We start from the raw sequence: 8,122 nt of genomic DNA, 5'->3' as shown, positions 1-8,122 counted from the left end.
CTGGTTTCTCACTCTGTTCGTGGGATTAATAGTGTTGTATATATGCTTTTTCTGTATTTATTTATGACTGTACTAATCCGCAGAACTTATTCTGCAACATTACTGGCTACCACAATAGGTAGTTTAAGGAAAACATTTGGGCTTATATTTTTTCTTAAAGAAATTATTCTATATTCACAGATGACCCATTATTAGATGTGTTTATGAATAACAGAAGTGTATGGACAGCAATTCCCATAATATGTCGAGCAATTATCAGAGAGACCTGAGAACCATATAGAGTGCTCTATTGATTTCCCACTATTGAATTTTTTACAATAAGATTACTGTTTATCACTGTTTCTTTCACTCTATTAAACTGCGGGCAATCTCATTAGAGTAGTTCTCTCATTGGGTGTCCAATGCGCTAGTATGACACCCAAAAGCAGAAATGAAATGTGAGTAAAGTCCCTGTTTATCTGTTGTTTCTAAGGGCAACCTGCTCTCCGGTAATCCCTCACTCTTCATAGATAGCTATTAGCAGAGGTGAAGAGAAGTAGAATGAGGAGTAGCAGTCCTATGCTCTGACTTTTTCTATTCTGACTTCACATACAAAAGTCAGATGAATGATGTGTTAAAAAGGGCACAAACTAATATGTGGTAGACTTACGAATTATTGAATTACCTACGGTATTACAATTTTTATATTTTGCCATTGAGGAGGATTCTACATTTGCTTCTTTATTTTTCATATGAAAATATTACAATATTGATCTACTTATGTGGTATTATGGTATATGTTGTACCTGTCTATGTGTGTTAGAATTTAAGTGTCTCAACTGGGTCAGATATGGTCATCAGCTTACAGATGACCTATCATTTTAATCGCTCTTATTAAAAGTTATGTTTTAGGGGCTAATATATATTCCTAGTTGCCCCTTAGTCCATATTTATCAGGAGTGCTCACCTAAAAGAGTTTCCCTTTTTTTCTTCTTTTTGTTCATACTACACTGCATATGACTCTAGTGAGCACCGCCACTCTACTATATTAGTATTTATACTTCATATTATAGTGTACTTAGTGGCTCTGTCATATACTGTTTAACATTAAATTAAACTTATTATAGCCTGTGCGACGTATCTCCCTTTCCCTGCATCCCCTTCTATTGCTAATACTACTTTTCCGAGGTCACTCGGTTTCACCATACAGTCAGCACGGTAACTGTCCTTATAGGACTATCTTACTTAGAGTGAAAATACCCAAAGAGACATTATTATATTGAGATATCATTTACAATATGTCCAACTTTAATTTGAAAGAACAGCTGACCTCTAAAAGAAGGACCCCCGAAGATATTGACAGCTTATTTTCATCTTTTGGATTAGAAAATAGCACTAGCATTAGCTGGGAAGATGATTTTTCACAGCTAAAGTATTTACTACAGAAACAACTCAGAGTCAACTGGGACCTAACCACTTTAGAGAGTTATCAAAAACACAAATTATCTCCTAGGGGCCTAAGACCTAAAGTCTTTCCTTCCTTCAATTTAATAACGGACAACCTTCGGAAGGAATGGGAATCCTGTCTTCTTAAATGTGCACAAGACCTCATAACGGTCCTCATCAAACATCACCATCTAGTATTAGAAGAGGTGGGAAAAGAAATTGAAAGGTTGGGTCAAAAACTATCACCCTGGGAACAAGATTTACAGTTTCAAAGAAGTTTTGACCAGCAGAAAAAGGACCTTGAAAATTTTGAGAAGGTAATAATTGAAAGGAAACGCATTAAATTTGCAAGAGATAAGAAGGATTTTTCATCAGGTCAGACTTTCAAATGGAATCAGAAAATAAGACCTGCCTACCAGAGGACTGTAAATTATAATTATTCCTCTTCTGAAGCTGAATCCTCAGGCACAGAGGAGCACCCTGATGTGAGAAGAAATTCTAGGTCCAACTCTCCCAATTCCACGTTCTCTTTTTTAGAGGATATGGGAGATCCAAGAGGGAATCATCATACAGGAGGACCACGAGGAGGGGGAGGAAGAAGAGGAAGAGGCACACTAAAATGGGATCCACCACTACCTTCCCGTCAATCAACCAGGACCAACAGACGGAGATAGGAAACATACCCAAGGAGGAAGAATTGAAGATAATCAATCTATCAGATGAAATTTTAACACCTGCACAAATTTCTCTGTTGAAAAAAGGACTCTCTTTTTCTCCCATGACTAATTTTCATCGCTTTTCATGGGAAAAGGACCTACACCTATTTGGAAGGAAGCTTCTCCTTAAAAAATTCTTTATTAATCAAAAGAAGATTAGAGAAGTGATTGATTCTTCCACCTCACAGATGGTAGTAGTACCTCCATCTTTATATCTTGAGACTAATCCATTGAATTTGGAGGACACACAAGATCTGGAAATTCTGGATATATTAAATGAGTTGGTAGAAGAATCCTGCAGTACCTCACAGACACAAATTGTAAGACCAACTTGTAAAAAGAAGTCCACTTTCTTCCCTCCAGAAAATACCTGTGCACAAGTCCAGGTTTTTATGGAATTGGGGTCTCGAGATATGGATGAATTGCTAAAGATCAAACAACCCACAGTATTCCATAAACATAATATTACAGAACTGGAGATGGAGGCACTTAAAATAATGAAGGATTGGAAACACATTATCATCAAGCCATCTGACAAGGGTGGTAATGTAGTACTATGGCCTCAGGAGATGTATACGAAAGAGGTCTTCAGACAGCTCAATGACTCTACTTGCTATACGAGGCTACTTCTTAACCCCATGGAAAACTTCCACGCACTTTATAATGGAATGATACAGGCAGCCTTGCGTGATGGCACCAGTACTAAAGGGGAGTCGGAATTCTTACAAGTTAAATTCCCCAAAACCCCCACCTTTTATGCACTTCCAAAAGTTCATAAGAATGTGAATAATCCATCAGGTAGACCTATAGTGTCAGGCATAGGGAGCCTGACAGAACAGGGTAGTAAATTTGTCGATTTGCACCTAAGGAATTATGTACTCACTCTACCTTCCTATCTCAAAGACACCAGAGATGTCTTACAAAAGATACAGGGTATCAAATTAGAAAACAACCATGTACTTGCTTCCATTGATGTAGAGTCACTCTACACTTCCATTAGACATCAGGATGGCCGGAATGCGGTCAAATATTTCCTGGACATGGATCAAAGAAGTGAATTTAATGAATTTTTGATTAAACTACTTTCTTTTATTCTTCATAAAATCTACTTCACATTCCAAGACAAATTTTACCTGCAGACCAGGGGAACGGCCATGGGTTCCACTTGCGCTCCCACATATGCGAACCTATTTTTAGGATGGTGGGAGCGGGAGGTTGTTTTTTCTGAAAATAACGATCAATATACCCAGCATATTATACAATGGCTGAGGTATATTGATGACATCTTTGTAATATGGGAAGGAGGAGAACAAGAGTTTGAGGAGATCATGAGGGTGTTGAATATCAATGATCTGAATTTGAGATTCACATGGACAACCAGCAAAGAAAAAATCCCGTTCTTGGACTTGGAGATAATTAAGGAGCCAGATGGTGAAGTGTCCACCAACTTATTCAGAAAATCCACAGCCACCAACAGCCTGTTACACCAAAGGAGTTGCCACTTTCCACCTACAATCTCCAATCTTCCTAGAGGCGAATTTCTATGCCTAAGGCGCAACTGCTCGAATGCAGAAGATTATGCTAAGCAATGTGAAGCCCTCTCTGTGAGGTTAAGAAACAGAGGATATAGTAATCGGCTAATAAAAAAGCTAGACATCAAGTTTCTAAGATCAACAGGGATACTCTGGTTTTCCCCAAACCTAAAATTCAGAGCAGCAAAGAACAAAACGAATTAAGGTTTGTGGGGGATTTCTGTAGAGAGTGGAAAGAATTACAAGACATTTTACAAAAGCATTGGCCTATTCTCCTATTGGATGGGGATTTGAAAACACTCCTCCCACGGAATGTTTCTATGAGCTGGAGAAGAGCGAGGAACTTGGGAGATCTCCTTACCCATAGTCACTTTGAACAATATCCAAAAAAGAAACCTAAGGTTGTTGGTACTTACCTATGTGGTAATTGCAAGGCATGTGAATATGTGACTCCAACCACCACAATTCAGGACAAGTATGGCAATAATGTACACATACGAGATTACTTCAATTGTAATACTAGTGGTATTATCTACTGCCTTCAATGTGAATGTGGCCACAGATATGTGGGAATCACAACACGTGCTTTGAAGTCACGTTTACTTGAACATGCAGGCAACATAAGGAATGCCAGGACGGATATTAACAGAATGAAGAAAATCACTTCTGTGGCCAGACATTTTCTATACAAGCATGACAGTAACCCAAAAAAACTTAAAATTTTTGGCTTGGAGAAAATCAAGATGGGTATTAGAGGAGGGGACCTCAATAAGGTTCTTTTACAAAAGGAAATGGAATGGATATTTAGATTAGATACCCGTACACCTGGAGGGATAAATGAATATAATAGTTACATTTCGTTCTTATAATAGGACTTTTTTTCATTATATCCATAGACTCATGTATTTATCATATTTTGAACTTCTGTTAGACTTTATTGTATTATTACAAAATAGATTTATTTCAATCTCTTCTAGTAATAATCTTTATCTCTTTTTTTTCCCCTTCCCCCTTTCTTGCTCTTACCCCTTCTCTATCTCCCTATCTATATGTTCTCTCTTTAGGTATGGTTTTACTTTATATTTTTATGTATATACTAATATCCATCTACATGGGGATTAAGTATCACACATAATATTAGTTTACCCTTCACAGCTTATGTTTATTTTTATATTTATTATTGTTTTTGTTTCACAATATCTTAGCTAAATTATATTTCACCTTACTTTTTTCTCACATTACTCACACTAGACATTAACTATGTTCCTGCACATACACATACATATACGTTTTGATGTAATGCACTTATTTCCATACTTCTTTATATATATATGTATTACTCACATGATTGCACTACATACAAGTACAATAATACTTTGCTTTTCTTAAGATATTAATTTTTTATATATTTACATCACTACTCGCTTGTCATTTAATAATTCCTTCACCTTTCCCAATATATTTCTTTCACTCCTTACACCTTACATTTACATTATGGTTAACTGTTTCCCTTATAGTGGAAGCTTATAGATTACATATTATTATATATTTATTTTTATTTATTTTTTGTCCACATTATTATAGATGAACGCTATGGATTCAGTTACTATAGTTTTATATACCAGTTATAGGGTTATAGAAGAGATATTATTTACTCCCTTTTTTATAATTCTGGTAAAGGGGTCTCATACATCAACCCTAATTATATCATGGACAACAATAGGATGAAACATACACAACTCTATCTCTTCAGTCTTGGAATAGTCACCCCTTTTTTTAGAAGTCTATGGTTATTGTAGTATAGAATGCATCCATCTTTATATTTATTTATAATTTTTTTATTTTATTTTTATTCTTACATTTTTTGTATATGTTTGCAGCATAAATTAGTTTGTATATGTGTGTGTAGGCATGCATGTGTGTACATACATATGGGTACCTGGGTACCTGTGTATGTGTATATATAGTTATACTTATATTTGTACATACATGTGCAATTTTGTTTATCACTTTGTAGGGTTACTACCTGCTGCAAGGCTTTACTGTCATCTATTAGTACATAAATTATTATGTCTTTGACTACAGTAATATATTATTTATTTATTTATTTTTTATTATTTTTTGTTTATACTATTGTCCCCCATGTGAATCTAGCTTTATAAATCATTGCACTTCAGGATAGTAAACATAGGGTTAACCTAGCAAGTGCTTTCTAGTGCTCAGACTAATTGAGGACCACATTCATAGGCTGCCTCGCCTGTCAATCAAATTATGCACCGAGGGCATTGGTCAGTTTTTATACATTTCACTATATTATCTAGGGAATCCCTTTCCTAGATCACTTCCGTGATCAAGCATACGGCGAAACGCGCATCGGGGAAGCAACGGGTGCCCGCGGCTATACGGCACGAGGCATCCGCACCACTAGTTTGTGCCCAGCAGGGATTCTCCTGCACTCACCACAGGACACTTCACTGGAACCCGGAGATAACAGCTCTCAAGCAGTAGTCTCGCTCGGTGAGATAAATCCGGACAGCAAGGATTGCATTTGCTGTGCACCCACGTATGATCTACATACTTGATGTTTACTTTAGTGTCTCTTATATAATTTCTTTACATTGACAGAGCACTTTTAATATACTGCATGATTTCACCACAACTGTGTTTATTTGATTTCAATATGAAATTAACTTATAGGCACCACTACATATGTTCAAGGGACACGCAACTAAGAATCACTGTGCTATAAAAACCTTTAGATCTTAGGACCTTGTCCATTTAAATAAGAGGCTATATCACGGCAAGAGACCATTATATGCCCTATTGCCTTTTACCTTGTTAGGGGGATGAATTATACAACACATGTGCTCTTTCTGTGACTGCCTGAATAGCAACATTAACAGATGAGTAGTTAGGAAATACATATGTAAGTGACAGAGATACATGCAAATAGCATTTTCCATACTGTGTTTTATAATTATCAGTGAGACCTGAGTATAATGCAGGGTGTGTCAATACATTTTGTATTGAATTTCATATATGTAATGTGTGTCTCTATATGTCTTTGTCTCTTTTATTTATTTTGTCATATGACCAACAATTTCATCTGAGTGGTCCACTGATTTCTGTATGGGATCCATCAATCTATAGGTATAGCCACACATGTTTTGGTGATACGTTATGACGGCTAAAGATAATTATATGCTGTCTGGTTTCTCACTCTGTTCGTGGGATTAATAGTGTTGTATATATGCTTTTTCTGTATTTATTTATGACTGTACTAATCCGCAGAACTTATTCTGCAACATTACTGGCTACCACAATAGGTAGTTTAAGGAAAACATTTTGGCATATATTTTTTCTTAAAGAAATTATTCTATATTCACAGATGACCCGTTATTAGATGTGTTTATGAATAACAGAAGTGTATGGACAGCAATTCCCATAATATGTCGAGCAATTATCAGAGAGACCTGAGAACCATATAGAGTGCTCTATTGATTTCCCACTATTGAATTTTTTACAATAAGATTACTGTTTATCACTGTTTCTTTCACTCTATTAAACTGCGGGCAATCTCATTAGAGTAGTTCTCTCATTGGGTGTCCAATGCGCTAGTATGACACCCAAAAGCAGAAATGAAATGTGAGTAAAGTCCCTGTTTATCTGTTGTTTCTAAGGGCAACCTGCTCTCCGGTAATCCCTCACTCTTCATAGATAGCTATTAGCAGAGGTGAAGAGAAGTAGAATGAGGAGTAGCAGTCCTATGCTCTGACTTTTTCTATTCTGACTTCACATACAAAAGTCAGATGAATGATGTGTTAAAAAGGGCACAAACTAATATGTGGTAGACTTACGAATTATTGAATTACCTACGGTATTACAATTTTTATATTTCGCCATTGAGGAGGATTCTACATTTGCTTCTTTATTTTTCATATGAAAATATTACAATATTGATCTACTTATGTGGTATTATGGTATATGTTGTACCTGTCTATGTGTGTTAGAATTTAAGTGTCTCAACTGGGTCAGATATGGTCATCAGCTTACAGATGACCTATCATTTTAATCGCTCTTATTAAAAGTTATGTTTATGGGGCTAATATATATTCCTAGTTGCCCCTTAGTCCATATTTATCAGGAGTGCTCACCTAAAAGAGTTTCCCTTTTTTTCTTCTTTTTGTTCATACTACACTGCATATGACTCTAGTGAGCACCGCCACTCTACTATATTAGTATTTATACTTCATATTATAGTGTACTTAGTGGCTCTGTCATATACTGTTTAACATTAAATTAAACTTATTATAGCCTGTGCGACGTATCTCCCTTTCCCTGCATCCCCTTCTATTGCTAATACTACTTTTCCGAGGTCACTCGGTTTCACCATACAGTCAGCACGGTAACTGTCCTTATAGGACTATCTTACTTAGAGTGAAAATAGCC

This window comes from Taudactylus pleione, unplaced genomic scaffold (genome assembly GCF_031769625.1).
Source record: "Taudactylus pleione unplaced genomic scaffold, aTauple2 ptg000473l, whole genome shotgun sequence".
NCBI lineage: Eukaryota > Metazoa > Chordata > Amphibia > Anura > Myobatrachidae > Taudactylus > Taudactylus pleione.
The sequence above is the reverse complement of the archived record's forward strand: the minus strand, read 5'-3'. Positions refer to the sequence as shown.